The sequence below is a fragment of the Podarcis vaucheri genome, assembly GCF_965113315.1.
Source record: "Podarcis vaucheri genome assembly, chromosome: 6".
In the NCBI taxonomy this organism is placed as follows: Eukaryota; Metazoa; Chordata; class Lepidosauria; order Squamata; family Lacertidae; genus Podarcis; species Podarcis vaucheri.
The window spans coordinates 20764272-20788420 of record NC_138764.1 but is presented as its reverse complement, the minus strand read 5'-3'; the positions used below and the strand labels follow the sequence as shown (position 1 = coordinate 20788420).

Sequence of the window (24149 nt, the reverse complement as noted above, 5' to 3'; positions counted from 1 at the left end):
TGGGAGCAGGTGAATGCTGACAGGAATGCCCTGCCTTTCTCTTTCTTATATATATATTATTTATGGTTTTCTGTTTTATGCAAACCATACATCAAAAAGAAACTGCAGTCTCTGTTGTGCCTCATTCCTTTTTAAATTTTTTATGATTTTCAATTTCATAAATTTCAATCATTTTACAATCATCTTAACATTTCAAAACCCTCTTTCTGCAATTCCTTAAATTTGTTTCTTATATTTTCTGTCTATCCAAATTAATTTTTTTTGCTCATTCATTCATCTTCTTTAAATATATACTCTTATAAAACTGCAGGTTATTACAATAATCCTGCCAATCTTCTTATCTGTTTATAGTTTATTTCTAAATATTCAATAAACCACTTGCATACATGAATAAATTTCTATACAGTTTGGGTAGTTCTGTCCCTATAATTCCCAAAAGGAAAGCTCCTGGTTTTCTTTGCAAACATTATTTTAAAGATCGTTTTCAATTCATTATATATCATTTCCCAGTAAGCTTTAACCTCACTGCAAGACCACCACATATGATAAAAATAACCTTTTTTCTCTTTACACTTCCAATACTTATTTGATTTTTATTTATACATTTTTGCCATTTAGGTACCATCAATATAACATTTTCATATAATTTTCTTTCATGCTGTGAGTTTTATATTCCTATTCCACAATCGTTCCCATGCTTTCTTTTCTATATTATAACCAATATCTATTGCCCAATGTATCATTGAGGAATTTACTTCCTCATCCTTTGTGTCCCATTCCAATAATGTCTTATACATTTTAGACAGCACTTTTACATTACATTCCAAGAGATCTCTCTCCAGTTGTGATATTTCTTCCCCAAACCCTTGTATCCTATCTTTCTTAAATAATTGGTTCAAATGATGATATGATATCCATGTTGTTAAATTGCCTGATAATTCCTTAAATTCTTTTAATTGATACTCTTCTCCCTCTTGTTTTAATAAAAATATATAAAAAGTTTGTTATCTTGATTTCTAATTTTTCCGGTAAGATTTGCCATTTCTGCATATTCCATAAGTTTTGGTATCCATTCTTCTTTTGCTGGGACTTCTTCTTCTTTCCATTTTTGGGCAAGTAACATTCTTGCTGCTGTAGATGCATTCATACTGTTAGGGAAAAGAACCGTCAAGGTTAAAAAAAAGTGACCAAAGACCAGCATATTTATAATACAATCTTTATTAGAAGAAGAAAAAATTAATTAGGGAAGGGGAAAACTGGGCCTTGGTGGGAAGAGCTCAGCTTGAGCTGCTGGCCTCATTGTTGCCGCTGCCTGGAAGAGAAAAGAAGAGAAAAGATTCTTAATATTTTCATTTATTATTACTGCAAGGATCTCCAAGTGGCCCGCATTACTCTCCCTTCCTCATCCAAACCCTAAACTCTTCTTAAATCAGGGAGCTGCCTCCCCCCCGCCCCAGCCAGCCAGCCAGATTCTCTCTGGCCTCCCTGTTCTTCGTGAACAAAGATCAACACTCACCACTGGTGGAATCACTGGTGGCATCCATCCCCTGGTCCTTCGGCCTCACATAGATGGTTCTCAGTTTAATTTTCCTCCCGTCCACGATTACACTTTCTTGCCTCATACAGTCCAGGGGATGGATTTTGATCGAGCGGCAACAGGAGGCCAGCAGCTCTCTCATCCTGCGCAGACTGGAACATCTGGTGGCATCCATCCCCTGGTCTCTCGGTCTTGCATAAATTGTTCGCACTTTAATCTTTCTTCCATCTACCACCACACTTTCTTCCTCCAAACGGTCCAGGGGATGGATTTTGATGGCACGGCAACAGGAGGCCGGCAGCTCTCTCATCCTGTGCAGACAGTGGGATCTAGGGAAGAAAAGGAAGAAGGTCGCAAAATGGATTATAGTTATTTCCTCGATACTCTCTATCCCTGCACTGCAAGCCATTTCCCTCAAAGCATCTAAGGTGGCCCTGAGGACAATCTTTAAAAATTAATCTAACCATGACCTGGTTCCCTATGTTTCTAAATCTTAAGGAACAGCTAAAGAAACAGGGAGAAGAATAAGAGATCCTACTTACAGATGAGCTGATGGAAGTTTCATTTTCTCCAAAACCACAATTCTCTCACTAAACAATTCACCTCTCACAATTCACCTCTCTCACTCACTAAACTCAAATAGATGCTCTGCCCAAAGTTCTCGGCCAACCAATCAGCAGGGGATGTGTCACAGTGGAAAACATGACCCCATTACTTTAGCTACCTTGCTTAACAATGGGCGTTGTTCCCCTTAATATTTATTTTTCAAATATATCTTTCAGTGGGTTAAGTGGTTTTATTCAATTTATTTAGAAAAGATCTAGAGCTGGCTTCATCCAGCACGGTGCATTTCTGGACAGGACAAGAAACACCTTGCAAACACACACACACTTTTCAACATGGAGGGGTCACCAAGGGAAAACACTTCTGGCCTAGATGACGGCTGCTGTTTCTCACTTAAGAGTTAAAAATAACCCCTCTCAACACCCTGTAGTGATCTGTCCAGTATTATGAAGGACAGGAGCAGGACTTCACCCTTAGACCTCCTCATCCCCCTGTTTCTTTGAGTTTCTGCCTAGTGTGTTCTGCCAATAAACAGCTTTCCTTAGGCTGCATGGAAGTGAAATGTTATGAGTTTGTGGGCGCCAGTCTCCACTTTGTCATGAGTTTCTGGGTGCCAGGCACTGAACCCCTGGAGACTGAACCTCTGGGGAGTTGATTTAAGCTTTGTTTAAAGGAACCCCAAGCTCTAGATTTGATTATTGGCTATTAAAAACTGGTTGAAACCCTTTTATTTCATTCACCAAAGGAAGTCTGATGTGATTATGATAAAGGTTTATAGACAATGGGTGGCACATTTATTGATCCTTCTTGTAAGTTATTTGTCTACTTTAATTTGTTATTTATCTATAGTAATCAGTAAGGGATTGGGGTGGGAAGCAGTTTTGAATATGAACTGGTGGATGACTGTCATTAATTCAGCTCAACTTCATAGAATCATAAAATATTAGAGTCGTAAGGGTCATCTAGTCCAACCCCCTTCAATGCAGGAATTTCAGCAAAAGCATCCATAGCAGATGGCCAGCCAACCTCTGCTTAAAAACCTGTCAAGGAAGGAGAGTCCACTACTTCTTGTGGGAGTCTGTTCGACTGCCAAACAGATCTTACTGCCAGAGTTTTTACAAATGTTTAGTCGGAATCTCTTTTCTTGTAACTTGAAGCCACGGGTTCAAGTCCTACCCTTCAGAGCAGGAAAAAACAACCATCCTCCCTCGTCTGTGAGACAGCCCTTAAGATATCTGAAGATGGCTATCAGATCTCCTCTCAGTCTCCTCTTTTCCAGGCTAATCCTTCAACACCCTCCTTAAATTGTGGTGCCCAGAACTGGACACAGTATTCCAAGTGTGGTCTGACCAAAGCAGAACAGAGTGGTACTATTACTTCCCTTGATCTGGACACTAGACGTCTGTTGATGCAGCCTAGAATAGCATTAGGTTTTTTGTTGCCACATCACATTGTTGACTCATATTAAGCTTGTGGTCCAGCAAGGTTTGCCCCCCTTGCCCAAATTTTGGACTGCTTGGGAGTTCATTGATTTATGTTAACACTGGCACCCTGTCTTTCCTCAAAGGTGCCACACATGGCTCTCTCCCTGCCCCATTTTGTCCTCACAACATCCCTGTGACACAGGTTAGGCTGAGAGACAGTGATTGGCCCAAGGTCACCCAGTGAGCTTCATGGCTGAGTGATGATTTGAACCCAGGTCTCCCAGGTCCCAGTTCTGTAGCCCAGGCTGTACCCAACACTGGCTCTCACTAGAACTGGCTAAAGCATTTATGAGGAGGAAAGATGAAAAGGGGAGGTGTCCTTGGGGAGATCATGGTTGCACATTTGAGGTGGGGGAGTTAAGGGAGGAATTCAATGTTGTGCTTGTCTGACCGTTCTCTCAGCGCAAATATTTCTGTTTGCCAGATGGAAAGATCTCTGGATTTGGGGGAGGCATGGTAGTTTTCAGGCAGAATAGAAGGGAGAAAACCCCTCTTGTTCAAGAAGGAGACTTTATGCTGGTTTCTACTACTGCTCTGGGTTAATTGAATTCAGTCCCTCATTTAAATTTCTCAGAAACAGGGGCTTCTCTCAGCCCTCCCAAGATCCACTTGAGATTTTGGGTAGCACTGTGTTTATTTCATCACCATCTCCTACACAAGAGAGGTTATTGATTGCAAAAAATTGGAAATCAGAATAAGTACCAACATTGAAAGCTTGGCAATATAATTTTTTTGAAATGATTGAATTAGCAAAAATGACGGCAACAATTAGAATGCAATCTAATCAAAATCTCAAACAGGAATGGCAATGTGTAGAAGAATACATGACCAAAAGGTGCTCCAAGAAGAATTTATTGATATGTATAGACTAATTTCACAAAGTTAGGTTAATCAGATATATAAGATTGAGTGTTTAATTATTAAGATACAAGATTAAATCTCAATAATAAAGTTACAAAATAATAACAAGGAAGCCACGCACGGGTGCAGGGAAGACACAGGGCAAGAAATAAGAAATGATAAATGTTGGTACATAATGAAATGTGAAAATGTGAATTTACGAATATAATGTATATGTATATGTATATGTATATGTATATGTATATGTATATGTATATGTATATGTATCAATATGTATTGATTTCATATATGTATTGCAACATTAATAATAAATAAATTAAGTGCAAAAATCTGAACGGTATTTGATTGTAATAATAATAATAATAATAATAATAATAATAGCGTATACAGTGGTACCTCGGGTTAAGTACTTAACACGTTCTGGAAGTCCGTACTTAACCTGAAACTGTTCTTAACCTGAAGCACCACTTTAGCTAATGGGGCCTCCTGCTGCTGCCGTGCCACCGGAGCCCAATTTCTGTTCTTATCCTGAAGCAAAGTTCTTAACCTTAAGCACTAATTCTGGGTTAGCGGAGTGTAAATAGTCCTTACTGAAACACAGTGTTCTAAATTGATCAACCATTTGCAACAAACAAAACAAGCAAAAAGCAGCCCAAACATCTACATATTTGATTATTTTCTAGACTTTCTTTGATTTGTAAACATGACCTACATGCATTCTTTAAAGACTGGTTTTCAGGACATCTCTTAATTTGCATCAGAGATCTGAAAGTTCTTGTATTCTTTGGAGGGTTTTATCTACCCCATGTTTTCTACAGTGGAGGCTTTTAATTGCAATGTATTTATATTAAGTCATGTTTTGGAGGAGGAGCTCTCCATATGGCGCATTCTGTAGAGTCTTCTCTGCAACCCCCTGCTAACTCTCAGCTGGGTGCATTGCTATCGTGCCTGACATTTTGCAATGCAGTACCACTCTAAGGCTGACTTTAACAAGCGACTCTTCCACACCTTACAGCTATCCAACAGCTTGCTCCTTCACTGTGCACCTGAGTGCAAATAACTATGCCTTAGGTGAGAGGATCCTGCACGCTGAGGTCCGTAAAGCATATGATGGAAAAAATGTGTAAAGCCACAAGGGCACACATTGGCACGATTATTGTATGTTTACAGACACATACCTTCCTCTTCATTACTGATATGCAAAATGGAGATATGCCTTTCTCACATAGTGGGAGTTAGTCATGATGAAAACAATGTATTGTGTTGTTGTTTTTCTTTAAACATCTTTGCGTGTTCAGATCCAGAGACCTCCCCCCTAAATAAATTCACACTTGATCCAAATTTTAGTTTTGGTTTTTGGCAGAATTTAGGCCACAACTTTATTGATTACAGAAAAGTGAGTGGTTGCATAGGCTCTGGTTTGACTAGCTCCCTACACCCTTGCAGGGAGCACTGACCCAGGGCACCAGCATAGGTCAGCCAAGGGTGAACACCTGAGGTAGATGAAAAGCCCGGGAACAGACTCTGTTGACTCCCCCAGATGCTCCCCTGGACTCAACCTCTCAGAGGTTGACCAAACCAACTTGAGTCACTTCACACAGAGATGGCGAGACCGTTCTTCCATCCCTATCACATGAACCAGTACCCATCCGCAACCTTACAAGTTGTGACAATTTGCTAAGTGACAGGTGAAACAGGCGAAACCCAAATGGCAACAGCCATTCAGCCAAGTGGGGAAAATTCCTGCCGTGCCCCTGTCCCAACGACAGACAACACACAAGGGCATAGCAAGGTCAATCGCAAAATTCCCTAAAATTAGGGAGAGGTGGGAAGGTGTTTCGATGCACGAGCTGAAAGAGGAAGCTCTGGGGCACGTGCATGGGTTTATATAGGTCCCTCGATCCATTTAGACTGCGCCCCATTAGCCAGATTACACCCAGCAACAAGGGACCTACCAATTGGGTGTTGTGGCTATCCAATAGACCCACCCACAACAAGAAGGTCAGTCTCCAGGTCTCACCACAACACGTGCCCTCTTTTAGGGAGGACACGGTTTATTGAAAGTTCAAAAAGTACATAATTATATGTGCACCAGACATGGTGTGATGCAAACAAAAAAGAGAGAAAAAGAAGAGATCCTGTGCAAAAATGAAAACGGGGGTGGGGGGGAGGGAGGGGGGAGGGAGGGGGCAATGGGGGCGGTCCACCCTGGGTGTCATCCCTGAGGGGGGTGACAAAATCTCCCCTGGGTGTGATCACTGCTGCGCCGGATCACACCACCCAGACGTGATTGCCGCCGTGCTGATCACACACCCCAGGTAGATCACACACCCCCAGGTGGATTGCCCCAGAACCCAAAATTGTATATTTTGCAAGGTTTTTATTGTACTTCACCAGATGATAATAATAATAATTTATTATTTATACCCCGCCCATCTGGCTGGGTTTCCCCAGCCACTCTGGGCGGCTTCCAACAAAACACTAAAATACAATAACCTATTAAACATTAAAAGCTTCCCTAAACAGGGCTGCCTTCAGATGTCTTCTAAAAGCTTGGTAGTTATTTTTCTCGTGGGCATCTGATGGGAGGGTGTTACACAAGGTGGGTGCCACTACCGAGAAGGCCCTCTGCCTGGTTCCCTGTAACTTGGCTTCTCGCAGCGAGGGAACTGCCAGAAGGCCCTCGGCGCTGGACCTCAGTGCCCAGGTAGAATGATGGAGGTGGAGACGTTCCTTCAGGTATACTGGACTGAGGCCAGATCTTAACCTATTACAGTATTCGTAAGAATGGATTCCAAATATCATTGAATTTGTCCATGGCAAGTCTGCGTTTACATGCAAGTTGTTTATATGTTGCAAGTTTGTATAAGTCTTCAATCCAATCATAGAAGGGAGCTGCATTTTTATTTTTCCCGTTCATCAGTATCAGTCTTCTGGCTGTGGTAAGGGCACAGAGAGTCCACTCGTATTGCCCTTTTGTAAGGTTCCATGTGCTAGCTATATAATTCAAGAGGATATTTTGCTCTGTAAATGTAAGGTTGTTCTGTACATTCTGTTGATGGTTTCAGTTACCTTCTGCCAAAAACAATGTATTGTAATTGGAGTCAGGAATTTGAATTTTTGGCATGTGTAATAAATCATTAAATAGGCTAATAATGCTCAGATTCTTTTTTTTTAAAGTAAGAGTTAGTAATAAATGAAGTTCAAAGAAACAGGAGCATTAGTCTCCAATAAGTGCAAACTATTTACTTTTTGAAAAACGTCTTGCTTAGTCTATACGCTGAACTAACTTCCTATCTAATGCGTGTGTGTGATATACATAGATGCGTGTGTGCGCACACAGAGTGTATTAAAGATTTCTGTCCACTATTTGATATGATGTTGAATTAGTAAGATGTGATTAAATCTATTCTCTCGGGTTCCTTATTTGCCCATATTGTGGTTACAAATTATTAAATAGCAATAAAAACAAGCAAATTTATTAAAGAAAGGCTTTTGCAAGTCTCTCAGTTGGATCCAGAAAATTAAAACAAAACTGTCTGATTCTGAGCATTATAATATTTACAAAATAGAAATTGGCTGAGGAAAAGAGCAGCCTTGGGAACAACATGACTAACCATATCTGACAATCTTCTATGCATTCAGAATTTTAAGCAGAATGTGATCAGCGTCAGTGTAAATAATATTACAGAGAAAAGGGTGATTTCTGGAGATGGGCTATAGACTGAGTTCCTTAAAAGGAGTGAAAAGCAGTGGCGTAGCGTGGTGGGTGCAGGGGGGGCCGGCCGCACCGGGCGCAACATCTGGGGGGGCGCACTCGCAGCTCTGTGCCCCTATCTGGCTCACTCAGGGTTAGGGGACGCAAATTACTTGCCTTGCCCCGGGTGCTGACAACCCACGCTACGCCACTGGTGAAAAGAAAAGAAAAAGCATGAATTTACAAATGCCCCCTCCCTTCTAGTGTACCCAAATGCCATGCTAGATGTAGTTTTCCAGGCAGGGGATGAACCCTGGATCGTTACAAAAAAATCTCCTCCAGTGAATAGAGGATTGGCTTAGGATCTAGGCAGTGTAAGCAAAAGTATAGTATAGTATGGTTCAGCTCAGTATCTGGTGTCTGGCTTATTGTGCAATTTGAGCCATGGCACAGGATATACAGTGGTACCTCGGGTTAAGTGCTTAATTTGTTCTGGAGGTCCGTTCTTAACCTGAAACTGTTCTTAACCTGAAGCACCACTTTAGCTATTGGGGCCTCCTGCTGCCGCTGCGCCGCCGCTGCACGATTTCTGTTCTCATCCTGAAACAAAGTTCTTAACCCGAGGTAATATTTCTGGGTTAGCGGAGTCTGTAACCTGAAGCGTATGTAATCTGAAGCTTGTGTAACCCGAGGTACCACTGTATCAAACACATAGAAATGTTATGTGCATTTTGGGAAGCAAGAAGAATTACCGACCAAAGAAGAATGGCAAATGAAATTAATGGACTATGCAGATTTAGATAAATTAACAGGAAGGATTCGAAACCTGTGGGACCAGAGATTCTTAGAAGACTGGAGTAAAAATTTGAACTATTTGAAAAGCAATTGAAATAAACAGATTACGCTAGTAGGACTGCAAGAAGCTCTGTAAGGAGGATTATATGAAATATTGCAAGGAAGACTATGAAGAGAATTATTAGTTAATGATAATTAAAAGTAATAGAGAAATTAAGAAATGCAGAATAAGTGATAAAGAACGGAAAATCTTCAGAGGTTGTTGACGGAAGTCTAAAATGTTGTATAAGGTAAGAAGTTATGTTAAATGATGGTTGGAAATGATATGTTGAAAAATTAATAAAAATGTATATATATAAAAAGAAAAAGAAACGTTATGTGCATTTTTTCCTACACTCCAGTCTTTGAAATCTGCTTCTCTTGCGCAATGTCATCTTGCCTACCCAGCGCTGATTTATCCGGATGCATGATCCTAATGAGTTTCCCTTTGAGAAGCTCATTATCAACTCTGTAAATTTACTGCTCTTAAATGATAATTGAGATTTCTGAGCGGACAGAAGAAATTCAAATTTATGTTGTTCGTAGCAACGCTTTATGGATCCAATAAGGCTGGCAAGCTGCTTGGTAAAGTGAGAGGGTTTCAAACGAAACCAAACAACTAGTGGGGTGGTTGCCATATTGGTCAAGATTTGTTTTAATTGAAAAGGGTGAAGTCGGGAGGGAGGAACACGCCTTATGAAGGAAAGCAGGGGGACAAGAGCCCCAATGTTATCCTGTGCCCAAGCACCCCTAAAAACCTGGAGCTGGCCCTGGGAAATGACCTTGCTGCATTTTAAGCTATTTAATGTGTACAGCATCGCCTGAGAAACACAGAAAGGGGTTGATGGATGGTGAATTTTAATCTCTGCAGCCTCCAAGGCCCCCTCTTCTGAGCTTTATTCACAGAAGGTGCCTCTGCCTCATCTGAGAGATATCCCCACCACAGTTCACGCCACGTAGGAGAGACCCTGAACCTTTGGTCAAGGCACAACAACAATAATAATAATTTAATAAAAAATATTATTTATAACCCGCCCATCTGGCTGGGTTTCCCCAGCCACTCTGGGTGGCTTCCAACAGAATAGTAAAATACAATAATCTATTAAACATTAAAAGCTTCCCTAAACAGGGCTGCCTTTAGATGTCTCCTAAAAGTCTAGTAGTTGTTTTTCTCTTTGATATCTGGTGGGAGGGCATTCCACAGGGTGGGTGCCACCACCAAGAAGGCCCTCTGCCTGGTTCCCTGAAACTTGGCTTCTCGCAGTGAGGGAACTGCCAGAAGGCTCTCGGCACTGGACCTCAGTGTCTGGGTAGAACGATGGGGGTGGAGATGCTCCTTCAGGTAGGCCGTTTAGGGCTTTAAAGGTCAGCACCAATGTCAATGTTATGTCTTGCTCGGGAGCACAGGACTTGAACCAATGGATTCAAGTTACAAGAAAGCAGATTCCAACTGAACATCGGGAAGAACTTTCTGATGGTAAGAGCTGTTCAACAGTGGAATGTTCTCCCTCAGGAGGTCGTGGACTCTCCTTCCTTGGAGGATTTTAAGCAGAGGTTGGACGGCCATCTGCTATGGATGCTTTAGCTGAGATTCTTGCATTGCAGAGGGATGGACTAGATGACTCTTGAGCTCCCTTTCAACTCTATGATTCTACAAAGGCTTATTGAGATGCTTTAGGGTGTAGAAGAGGTTGGAAAGGCTCCTTCTGCCAACTCCAGTTCCATGAGTGCTGCTCAGGAGCCAAGCCTTTTTGTCCTTACATCCACCTGGAGTCTGGCATACAAGGCTGGACCATCCAATATCAGGCTCAGGATTAACCCGTTCAGCATCACTCACTCACTCACACAAACACAAACACACAGTAACTGGTAGCTATTTAGTTATGTCAAAAGTGGCTATCCTGAAGAAGAAGAAGAAGAAGAAGAGTTTGGATTTGATATCCCACTTTATCACTACCCTAAGGAGTCTCAAAGCGGCTAACAATCTCCTTTCCCTTCCTCCCCCACAACAAACACTCTGTGAGGTGAGTGAGGCTGAGAGACTTCAGAGAAGTGTGACTTGCCCAAGGTCACCCAGCAGCTGCATGTGGAGGAGTCGGGAAGTGAACCCGGTTCACCAGATTACGAGTCCACTGCTCTTAACCACTACACCACACTGGCTCTCCAGATATTTTTGGAGTCCAAATCCCTTCAGCCTTAGTCAGCATGGATGGTCATCCCATCAGGGATGATGGGAGTTTTAGTTCTACAACATTTGAAGGGGCACAGGTTAGCCACCACCACCACTGACTTATATAGAGGAAAAACAAACTGTTGTTCGCACTCCGAGACAATATTCGGATGAAGGCTAAACTTTCCACATTCCTCCAGAGTACCCCAGTGTCTGGCAAATGTCTTCCTGGTGCTTTTAAATGTATTCTGTTTAATGCCATCATTATTTTCACTATACACTTTTGCTACAATTTCTAGCTTTAAAAAAAACCCCCACAAAGTTAGAAAAGATCTATAATAAGCAGCTGTTGCTAGAATAATAAAATTTGGAAATTAAAGTGTATTGATTGAGAGGGAGCTGCAATTTCCCTGCCCCAATGTGTACAGTAATGCACTTTATTGATTGCCCAAGTGGATAAACATAATTCTCGATTACTTGTATCCCCCCACCCCAATTTAAAAAGAGGATTACTCAACAAAATGTTTGCAAGTCATTTTACACATCTTACCTAATAGTAGTCCAACTTATATGGGAAATTCTTCAAATTGTACTACTGTAACTCAAAGTCTAGATTCTAAGCAAAGGTGTTTTTATTAGTATTTTACCATTTCTAAGTGGATTTTCAAATCCCTTTAAAAAAAACAGTGAGCTTTTAAGGAAATACTAGAATAACTTAATAAGATTTTAGACTATCTTTGCTGTCAGCTCACTAACAGTGTGTTTGCAGTGGTAAAGCTATGAAATCCCTCCCTCGTGAATATTTCTATTTGTGGAAATGTCAGATGCCCAAGAGAGGCAAACAGGAAACTGTCTTATATCAAGTCAGACCATTGGTCCATCTAAGTGAGGATTATCTACTCTGATTGGCAATGACATTACAGAGGGGCCTCTCTCAGCTGTTGAGGATTAAACCTGGGATCTTCTGCCGAAGGGGAACCGGAGACGCCCAGCACATCAACTGGGAGAATGGCTGACACCCCCCTGTGACCCAAATCGAGCCAGGAGCGAGAGCACCCGGCCGACTGCCCAGCAGCACTCCAGGGCCAGTAAAAACCCCGGAGCCGATGCAGGGAGAAGGAGGAGAGAAGAAGGAGAAGGAAGAGAGAGAGAAAGAAGAACGAGAAAAAAGAGGGAGCCCTGACCTTGCTGCGCTGCCGCTGCCTCTGAGGAGGAGAGGTAGAAGAGCACCGGGAGGGCAAGGACATGTGGCCAAGCCCAGGTCCGACCCAAGCCTGCTCCATGGTGGCTAGTGCTCCAAGAGAGCAGGCCAGGGCCCTGAGGAAGACCATGCGACAGAGGAGACCACAGAAGATAAAATATTACTTATTTTTTAAAAAAATGGTTTTTTAAAAAACTTTTTTTCCCTTAAAAAAAAAAAAGGGTCCCCGGATTCTTTGGGGGGGGAAATCTGGTAACCTTATTCTAATAGTAATTCATTCTTTCGGAGGTGGATTAAGGGCCTGTGCGACCATTCTGCCATACTGGGTGCTGAGTCTAGGAGGTGCTGCAGGGAATTGCAACTATGACATAGTGACTTGTGTGGAATGGAAGGCGAGAGGTGGGGGCGCCAAATTCTGCCCTCATAAAGGGTGCTGCTGAGGTTTTTTAAAAAATGAAATTTTATTAAGAGTTTTCATAATACAATAAAAAAGAAACTAGAGAAAAGGAAAAGGAAAAGGAAAAATCAAAGTCCTCTCTCACAGGTATATCTTAACTTCTGTCCCAGGCAGAAAAAAGGTGAGCCCTCCAAGCTCTCAACTAGCAGATTCCCTTTCTTCCCCCAGTCTCCCACCTTGGGAGATTTCCCCTTCCCTGCATCTCACATATCCCTTAATCTGTATGCAATTCAATCCTTAAACCAGAATAGAGGGCTACAACAGCAGCAACAACAGAAAATGAATCAAAACAGAAGCAAGAGCAAAAGGAGGGGAGAGATATAAGGAAAAGATAAAGATAAAAATAAAAAGGGCTTCCACCTATCCGTCTGTCAGTTGTAAATACAAGATTTCCTCAAAGTATTTGAAATGGTATCCAGCTGTTTCTCCTTCTGCTAGGTAATATTTTTCTAATCTTCAATTCCCAGCATCTCAGGTTTGTTGTCCTTCCACACAAAAAGTCTAAAAGAGGTCATTTGAATACTGTAATTGATAAAGGTCAACCATAGTTTTCCTCTAGTCCAACATAACAGTTTTGCCTCCATTATTGAGAAACAATACATCCTTGATTTTTATTCCCTCAGGAGTCTTTTTGCTGTGTTTATATACTGAGATCGTAAACCATAATTATTCATGTATTGTTTACCTAATCAGACATGGAGAAGAATGACTAACTACTGCTAGCATAAGCCTTCTTCAGTCTAGCCCAGGGGTGGGGAAACTCTGACCCATATGTCTAATTCAGTCTGCCTGGCCTGCCAATCTGTCAGGGAAGGCTATTTCATCCAACTATGCCCACCTGCTCTGTGATGTCATATATGACGTCATATGTAGGGTAGGTAATGAATGAGCTGGCTCAGCTAAGGAGGGGGTTTGAAAGCACTGCCTATCAGCTGATCAGTGGTGCCTGCAAAGCCCTCCCCAAAGTGCTTAGGAAGCCTCTTAGGGGGCTAAACCTGCTGTCATTGGTAATGTCATGTGATTGGCAGGTGGGCAGTCCCACCCACCTGTCAATGGGTGGGGGAGAGACCCATTGGCCAGATTCAGCCCCCCACCCTTGATCTAGCTTGGCATCTTGTCTTGAGAGCCAGTGTGGTGTAGTGGTTAAGAGCGGTGGACTCGTAATCTGGTGAACCGGGTTCGCTTCCCCGCTCCTCCACATGCAGCTGCTGGGTGACCTTGGGCCAGTCACACTTCTCTGAAGTCTTTCAGCCTCACTCACCTCACAGAGTGTTTGTTGTGGGGGAGGAAGGGAAAGGAGAATGTTAGCCACTTTGAGACTCCTTTGGGTAGTGATAAAGTGGGATATCAAATCCAAACTCCTCCTCCTTCTTCGACAATGAAGAATACTGAATTCTGCAGAAAAAAATGGATTAAATGCACAGAAAAGCTATGTGTTTTTTTCTGACCAGTAAAACATCTACACTGGGCCCAGGGCTGAGTATTTGACAAACAGTAATGACTCCTTTCCTTATTCTATACCATTTTCACACTTCCCTATCCTTCTTTGCTGCCTTCTTTCTGTGCTAAGAAGTCTCATGCATCTGTAATCATTTTGGTTACCCTTCTATGCACATTTTCAATTTGTGATATCCTTCTTAAGAAGAGAAAAACAGATCTGCAAATTAGTATTCAAGATGGGCATTCCTCTTTGATTTATACCGGTGGCATTATGATATTTTCTGCATTATTTTTTTCCACTTCATTTGCAATACTTGAATTCAGCTCTCTCATCTTTTAGATAGATGCAGCACATTGAACTGATGCTTCAAGGAGCTTTTCTCATGGTGACTTACACTGTAAATCTTTAAAATAAAACAAAAACTGTTCAACAGGTAGGTTGCAATCCTGAAGACAGTCTTCTCGCTGTCATTGGGAGTCCCAAAGATTTCTAAGGAATTTAGGCTGCAATCCTATTTACAGTTACCTGGGAGTAACTCCCACTGAACCTAGTGAGTCTTACTTACTTCTGAGTAAACAAGTGTAGTGTTGTGGTTCTCTGCACAGGGTTGTTCTGAGTGCAGAATCACAGTCCAAAGGCCAGTTCACACGTGACAACATTACCTCCGTCGTTCAGGGAGGACTCATGTGGGGAAGAGTCACCACAAATTAACATTCACTATGGTGTCACCTAGGGACGCGGGTGGCACTGTGGGTAAAAGCCTCAGCGCCTAGGGCTTGCCGATCGAAAGGTCGGTGGTTCGAATCCCCGCGGCGGGGTGCGCTCCCGCTGCTCGGTCCCAGTGCCTGCCAACCTAGCAGTTCGAAAGCACCCCGGGGTGCAAGTAGATAAATAGGTACCGCTTACCAGCGGGAAGGTAAAAGGCGTTCCGTGTGCTGCGCTGGCTCGCCAGATGCAGCTTTGTCACGTTGGCCACGTGACCCGGAAGTGTCTCCGGACAGCGCTGGCCCCCGGCCTCTTGAGTGAGATGGGCGCACAAACCCCAGAGTCTGTCAAGACTGGCCCGTTCGGGCAGGGGTACCTTTACCTTTACCTTTATGGTGTCACCTAAGACAAAATGCTTCTTAGTGGAACCACCACTTCACATATTCTTTGTAAGCCATTGAGTGCTTGAGTGACCAAGTGGTTGACATACCTGTGCAAATTGGTTCTTAGCCTCTTAGCCTCTGGATACGAACTTAATTCGTTCTGCAGGTCATTCTTAACCTGAAACCATTCTTAACCTGAGGTACCACTTTAGCTAATGGGGCCTCCTGCTGCCGCCGTGCAATTTCTGTTCTGATCCTGAGGTAAAATTCTTAACCCGAGGTACTGCTTCCGGGTTAGTAGAGTCTGTAACCCAAAGTGTTTCTAACCCAAGGTGTTTGTAACCTGAGGTACCACTGTAATGTGATGCTGCATATATATTTTTTTCTAAAACAAGGTATGTTATCAGTCATTTTATTTTCCTGATTAGATGCAAAAATATTTCACCTGGTGTGAAAACAGCCATCCAGCAGGAGGCTAATGAGACTGGAAAATGTTCAATCTATCACTAGACAAGATTTGAAAATAGTCCAGTTTCCCAAATTCAGTGACGTAGCTTTTAGGGAGCTAACCAATGCATTTGTCTGGGATTTTGGAAGGCAAGTTGATTTAGGTATGACATGGAGTCCTGGGACATTGCATGAGTTGCATACAGAAGGTTCCAAGATCAGTTCCTGGCATCTCCATGTCCAGTGACTGAAACCCTGGAGAGCTGTACTAGTCAGTTTAGATCAGGAATGGGCCTCAGGACTGCAATGTCCACTTTGAGATTGATGTTTTTTCATACTAGAACTCCGGTATCTGTCTGCTGGTGCAAAGGAATTGAGAAATACTTGAGGTCAGGAATTCATTATGTACCAGAACTGCCATCCCAGAACAGCAGCAGCAGCAACCACCACCACCACCTCTTCCTCCTGGCTATACCATCCCAGCTTTCATCATTTCAACAGAATCATTTGAAGGTTGATTATAATCCTCTGGTTGCCCACTTATAATAACTGAGAATTGGAAATCCTTGTAAATCTACTTCAAAGTACCCAGAGATTTTTCTGCTTTTCCCTTTTGCCCACAATACTATTCACCAGTGGTTCCCAATTATTTATATTCTATAGACCTCCTGTTTTTGAAAAGCCTCCTGCTTTTGAAAAAAAATGATATCACTATGGTAGTTTTTGTTATGTGAATGGGGCCATGGACTCCTGTGTGGGTTACACTGGCTCCCTGGGGTCTGCAGACCAGCAATTGGGAACCATAGCTGTACAAAATACTGGGTTAAGGTGGACTAATGGTCTGACTCAGTAGAAGGCAGCTTCCTATGGTCTCCATTTAATTTGCAGGTGTCCATACTAAGCACCTAGGTGTCCTGGGAAAATAAAATTTCTCATGGTTCCTGGCACTTGAGTCAGTGTCAATGCAGTTCAGAGCACTAGGCAGGCAGGCTCATATACAAGGAATTCCAATTTGACCCAGAGAAGAACACTGTAAGCAAATAACATCATTTTCCTGCAGGGATTCTAGAATTTATTGTCGCAGTCCCATCCCTAACCGGAAAGGAGTCTGGGAATACCTGCTGCCATCTCCTGCTGCTACATTGGGAGAATGGGTGAGGGCGTTGTGGAAGAAAATCTGTGAGTTCCTTTGAACCTTTTGGAACTGCTTGAGCTTTTGTGGAAGCAGTGAAAGGCAGGGGAAAGGGCCAGAGGATACAGCCCTCAGTTGTTAATTGTCATAGAATATGGATGTTTAAATTCACTCAATGAAGTGCTATTTCTTTCAAAGCTGCACTAGCATGATTACTAAGAGAGATCCTTTCTCTTCAGCCGAGTTGTTTCCCCCCCCCCTTTAAATCGAATCTCTCCCATGAAACTGTATAAATATTAATCTGGTGTTAAAAGAAGAAGCTGTCAGTGCTTATCAGTCCAATTTCTGCCTTCAGCTTGCCTGGTTATTATAATAGCGTCACTCTGTTTGAATTGTTACAATGAGAACATTTTCGCTTTTCATTTCCCAGTGTTGACTGTCTTGAAGTGAGTTTGATAAAGGTTCGCACGGTAAAAATGTGAGAAGAGAAGAGACTGCCTGGGAAAGCAACTAGCACGTATGTTTTACGTGAATATTCAAAACTGGTAGACTGTCAGAATTCACACAGAATTCATTCACGTTTTGTGAATGCCCACAAGCCTAAAGACACATCAGCAAATGCTGACCATCACCTCAGTGTGATTGTCAATGCACAGTACTGACCTGTTGGGTGGGGTGGGATGAAGCCCTGGAGCAGGCATCCCCAAACTCAGCCCTCCAGATGTTTTGGGACTACAACTCCCATCATCCCTACAGGACCAGTGGTCAGGGATGATGGGAATTGTAGTCCCAAAACTTCTGGAGGGCCGAGTTTGGGGATGCCTGCCCTGGAGTCTTCATCCCAATACTGACGTCACTGCAGGTTACCTGGACAGGGCTGGCTAATTGAGAGGCTAGGGCTGCACAGGCATACCAGACAACACTACCACATCCCAGCCCTCTCCTGGGAACCAGGAATTACATCAGTGCGGGCAGGTGACTCTGCTCCACCATATGGGCTACATTGGGTTCATGTGAGCATTTTCCTTCCTGGAGCCATCACTTAGAACACAAGGTTGGAACTAAGAAACAGGATCATTAGCTGTTGCTCAGTGGGAATGCTTCTGATTTACATGGTGAAGGTCCCAGTTTTAAACCCTGAGATCTCCAGGTAGGCATGGAGTGATCCTAGTCTGAAATCCTGCAGAGCTCCTGTAAGCTACTGTAGACAATAAGTATCTACATGGTGCTTAGAGAATAACTTGCACCTAAATATTAGTAAGACAAAGGAGATGGTGTTGGACTTCTGGAGGAAGAGAGGGGAACCTGCCCCGTTGTATATGGGGGGGGGATGTGGGGAGAGAGTCTCCTCCTTTAATTTCCTGGGAGTTTACCTTAGTGAGGACCTCACTTGGAAAATCAACATAACTCAGGTGGTCAGAAAGGCCCAAGAGAGACTCCATTTCCTCAGGGTCTTGCGAAAGAATAATGTTAAACAACAACTGATTAACTCCTTTTACCGGTCCACAATAGAAAGTGTCCTTTCATATTGTATTACAGTGTGGTATGTAGGCTTGACAGCCATGGACAGAAAGTCTCTATCATGGGCTGTCCCTTGAGTCCGCTAGATGACATCACAAGTGGTCATTGCCTTAGGAGAGCGAGAAAAATTCTCAGGTGTGACTCATACTCTGGACAGCACCTCTTTAATCTTCTACCCTCAGGCAGGAGATATAGAAATATAATCAGTCATACCAACAGGCTAAAAAACAACTTCTATACGTGGGCTGTTAGGCAGTTGAACGGAAAATAACATAGCACAACTGACTTGCGAGGTGGTGTGTTGTGCGATAAGCACACAGAGTGCAATGAGATTGAGTGTTTGGGGGGGGGAGGCTCAGTTAATTTCAATGTACACAGGTTGTACACTGATAATAAAGTTGTTGTTGTTACAATACTGAACTCAATGGCCAATGGTCTAATTTAGTTTACAGCAGCTTCCAAGGTACCTTTTCATAGGGTCATAGAACTGTAGAGTTGGAAGGGACCCTGAAAATCATCTAGTCCAAACCCCTGCAATGCTGTAATATGCAGTTTTCCCATACCGGGCTGGAACCTGCAACCTTGGCATTATCAGCACCATGCTCTAACCAACTGAACTAAGATGACTCACTTCTTCTTGAATGGAACAGCTCCATCTCCTGGTATTGCAAGACAAACTGCTTTTGGAACTAAGCAGATTTTTAAAAATGTGGTTTGTGAAATAACAACGGGGGCCATTTAAAAATAATAATAATTTAGTTAGCACAAATCCCTTGCATGAGCCTGCCCACGCAACCTTTTGTTTTTCTAGTTGATGGGGTAAAGCTCTACAAGTGGTCTGAACTAGCACCACCATTGTCTTTTGGATTTTTTAAAACTGATGGAGAAAGGGCTGGAAAGGAATTTTCCTGCATTGGCAGGTTTTGCCTTCCCTGTAGCAAAATGTAACAACTTTGGTGGTTTCAGGCCTTGGGTGGAATCCTTTAGTCTTTCCTCCCTAAAATGGGCGGGGGCGTGAAGCGGTGACCCATGCCCCCCCAGCAGCAATCCCAGGGTTCCCCATTAAAGGGGTTGTTGAGAGGGGAGTCATTGGCCATATGCCGAGAGGCTGACATTGGTCTCCCCCATGTTGCAGCAAATTGGGGGGGGGGCAGGCTTTCTGCTTCAACAGACATTCTCCAGAGCCAGTCCAATCCCCACTCAATCTGGATAACTCTGATGTCTCCCAGATCCCTGGCTGGGGACTGGGAGGGATAAATGCCCAAGGCCTAAGCCAAGGTCTCCCTACATATGAATCTTAAATAGAGTTATGGCCAGTTTTAATCCCGTAACACAGTGCCATGTGTCTTTATTCCATGCGGGAGCCGGCCTTGCATTGAGGGGGTCTCTGCCTGTACGCGCAAAGCAAGTGAGTGGTTGTGAGGTCTCATGAATCATCAGGAGCAGAGGGCAAACGTGTGCCCCCACAGCCTCATCCTACATGCTTTCCCCCTTCATGTTATCAACCAGATGAGCAATTGTGTTTGTGTGTGCACATGCAACATAATCAAAGGTGAATTTCTGTGCAAGGAACAAACAGGTATGCCCTACCTGATTTGGGAGAAGGGTGCTTTATCTATTAAAGACTGCAAATGTTCACATTTGCTAAATGAAACTCATGCAGAATATAAAGAAAAAGGAGAAGCTATATTATGCAAAGGTATTTTTAAAGTAATATGAGAAGGAAATCTAACCTCCTCAAAGGCATTTGTTTAATGAGATGACTGTTCGATTCAGCGAGGAATCTGGATTCAAGTCATTAGAAACGGCTAACTGTGACACATATGGGTTTCACTGGGCCTATCTGGTTCAGCTCTGCTTGAAACCAAATGAACAGAAAGCATCCCCCTGACAAACCAAAAGTAATTTAAGCATGTGTTTTTAACTTTGAGCTGCACTCCAGTGAATAAGGCTATTAATGCACTTGCCGGAATTGTCTGAGGGTACATTATGCAGAAAGGGCCACTCTGGGTTTCAGTTATGCAAGCACATAAATAATCAAGCCCCTTGGGATATTTTAGCAGCAAGGATGTATAATAGATATTACACTGACAGATTTGTCCTTACTCATATTGCATTACTGGTATCCCAGCATTATGCGCTGAGTTGCCCTACCCATCAAGGCCCCATCCGTCTTTCATCTTAACAACTCTGCACCTCTTTAAATCCAGGGATATTGCATGGTTTATGCTGATATTATGCAAAGTGAAACTGTTTAAAAGCTTATTAACAAAAGTTGTGTGGTAGTGCAGTCCCTAGCTCTGTCCAAGCATCCACATCAATTTGTTAAAATAAAAATTCAAAATCTCAGTACTCAGCACACTAAAGAGAAAGGATAGGATTTCTGTCTTACTTTCCATGCAAACGCCTATATCTCATTGTCAGGGCATATCAGCTACTAACTTTGAAGAAATCTATCTTATTTATTGCAATCCTAAACTCCCCAATTCCAACAGTGTGGTCATTTTTTTTTAAAAAAAAAGCAAGGGGAAATGAAAAGATTGTGCTCCCTTGAAAATGTCCTCTTACAAAACAATAACTTGAAAAAAAACAGAAACAATCTGCTAGCTATTGATAGCATCATTCCATATGATTGTATTTCAGTTTTAGCACGTGAGCATGTAGAAGGGACACCTTTATAGGAGTAACTGAAGAAGGCTTTTCAGCTCAGGAAAGTATGGGCAGTCTGGACAGGTACGGCTACCCAGGTGAGCATCCTTGGGACCTTTGGGATGATGGGAAATTCCTGAGGCCTGCTGTCCAGGGCTCTGACACCCATGGGCATGATTCATATCACTTTGTGGGTTAACCTGCTTCACTTGCCCGGGCCAGAGTGGGCCTAGTTTCCAACCTTTAGAACTGTGAACTGCAGCTACTCCCCCTTCCCAGGGGTATGCTCACTTGAAGGGAATTAAAGGTAAAGGTAAAGGACTCCTGACAGTAAAGTCCAGTTGCAGACAACTCTGGGGTTGCGGTGCTCATCTTGCTTTACAGGTTGAGGGAGCCTGCGTTTGTCCAGACAGTTTTTCCGGGTCATGTGGCCAGCATGACTATGACGCTTCTGGCGAACCAGAGCAGCACACGGAAATGCTGTTTACCTTCCCACTGGAGAGGTACCTATTTATCTACTTGCACTTTGACATGCTTTCAAACTGCTAGGTTGGCAGGAGCTGGGATCGAGCAACAGGAGCTCACCCCGTCGTGGGGATTCGAACCACCGACCTTCTGATTGGCAAGTTCTAGGCTCTGTGGTTTAACCCACAGCACCACCCACGTCCCCATATCTGCTCATACGAGCACGCAAACAGCAGAGAAAATGAAAGCTGAGCTGTTGGAAGTATGTAGCATCACCTTTTATTGCAATACATCAAATCAAAACAAATCATAATAAAGACTATAACAACAGTGCGAGGAGCAGCTCACACAGACATTTTGTCTGTCCAGGAGACAGAACAAAGAGACTAAAAACAAAAGCACAAAGAACAGAAGTTCTGTGTCTGAGTTTCCATTCTCACACTTTCCAGAAGTGTGGAATGTAAATAAGGATCACATGATCCAGCAATGGGAGAGAGTGAAAATATTAACACTCTGCTGTCTTTTTAGTGCTTACTGAACAGGTTCCTCTTTCCAGAAGCCTGTTAAAGTAGATATCTTCCGCAGCATCTATATTGGAGTTGGTTTTAGATGTTTCTAGATGGTTTAAGATATATTTTAATTCTTTGATCATTTGTGCATTTGCCAACCTGGACTACTTTGGGAAGAAGGGCAGGGAAACAAACAAACAAACAAACAAACAAATGTATTTACAGGGAGGAAATCAGACAGCGCAGAAACGTTTAACTTGGCAGTTAACTTTACCAGTGTGTAATTCCCTTAGGGACACGGGTGGCACTGTGGTCTAAACCAGTGAGCCTCTTGGGCTTGCCGATCAGAAGGTCAGCGGTTAGAATCCCCGCGACGGTTCGAAAGCACCTCAAAGTGCAAGTAGATAAATAGGTACCGCTTGATTTGATGTACAGCAATAAATAGTGATGCTACATACTTTCAACAGCTCAGCTTGCATTTTCTCTGCTGTTTGCGTGCTCGTTTGAGCAGATATGGGGACGCGGGTGGTGCTGTGGGTTAAACCACAGAGCCTAGGACTTGCCGATCAGAAAGTCGGCAGTTCGAATCCCCAGGATGGGGTGAGCTCCTGTTGCTTGGTCCCTGCTCCTGCCAACCTAGCAGTTTGAAAGCGCGCCAGTGCAAGTAGATAAATAGGTATCGCTCCAGTGGGAAGGTAAACGGCGTTTCCGTGAGCTGCTCTGGTTCACCAGAAGCGGCTTAGTCATGCTGGCCACATGACCCGGAAGCTGTATGCCGGCTCCCTCGGCCAGTAAAGCGAGATGAGCACCGCAACCCCAGAGTCGGTCACAACTGGACCTAATAGTCAGGGGTCCCTTTACCTTATGAGCAGATATGAGTCACTGAGATACAGAACTTCTGCCGAACACTTCATGAGTGCCCTGTTACCGGAGGGGGAGGCCTCCATACAGAAATGGAACCTTTCTAATATTTAATTGGAGGGAATTCCATTATGGGGGGGGCGCCACTACACCCGAGGATTGATGCCTATATTGTATAGCACAGACTTTGTTTATAAGACAGTATCTACTAGAGACCCTCACCAGCAGAGAGCAGTGATCAGTTTGGATTATAAGGGGTGAGTTGAACCCAGCCACGTTCTCTTTTGTTCTTAGTCCTTCTTTAGGTTGCAAATGATTAAGCAGTCCTAAACCAGTCTCTGCTGTGGTCAAATTCACATCCCCCAAGAGAATGTATTTTCCTAAATGTGGGGAGGGAGCTGGGAGATTGACCATGAATCTTACAATGTCACATGCAATTTGTCCCTTATCTGTACTAAGGCAGAACCAGCTCAGTCTCAGTGAAAAGTATGTTTCAGGAGGGTGAAAAGATTTCCAATGCTCTCTGAATCAAAAGAGCAACAGACTTTGCTGGATTCTTGCCCTGAAACACAAATGTTTAAGAAGCTGCAATAGCAAACCTTGTATTATATTCATTTATGTATTAGGGTCTCCCCTTGAAAATATCTAAGGAGAACATACACTACATCCAAGGTTGAATAAGAGTATATCTGGGGCCTTCACTTGAGGTTATAGCAAATGGCTAAGGCAACTGGAAATTATAATGAATTGATATATGTACAATATGCAAAAGTTTCTGTAGTTTGTTTCCAATGATATGCGACACAACCACTAACTATCATAGTCTAGATCTCAAGCAGAGAGAAGAATATCTCCTACACAAAGGAATAATAAAATAGCTGCCCTTTCTATTTAGAAAGAAAAACAAGCAGCAACCTATATGTTCATAAGTGGCTTTGCACTGAAGGGAAAGTACTTCAGCTAGCAAACTACTTGCACTTCTCGAATTGGTGTTATTTTTCTCCACACTTAAAGAAGCCTAAAAAGTCCAGATGTCAGTGGAGTTGATGTTTTCCTAACTGAGATTTGCTTAATCTTCTTTAACCTTCAATTCTCTCTGTTTCAAAGTTCTCCAGGCAATTCACAACTTAATTGACCATGATCAATAGGGAAAAGTGAATGAGTGCCATGAAGAAGAGCTAGGATCATGAGTCGGAACAAAAAATATCGCACAGGAAAACACTTACAGCTA

General features: G+C 42.9%; 1 long non-coding RNA gene across 1 annotated transcript in view; it reads right to left on the bottom strand.

The window, feature by feature from the left end:
- Positions 1-1257: 1257 nt before the first annotated feature.
- LOC309533896 overlaps positions 1258-24149 on the bottom strand; it is a 395549-nt gene continuing 372657 nt past the window's right edge. The window contains exons 3-4 of the long non-coding RNA XR_014220491.1: positions 1517-1643; positions 1258-1312 (exon numbers count right to left, since the gene is read on the bottom strand). This is a non-coding gene — a long non-coding RNA (uncharacterized lncRNA). The remainder of the gene's footprint in view (positions 1313-1516; positions 1644-24149) is intronic.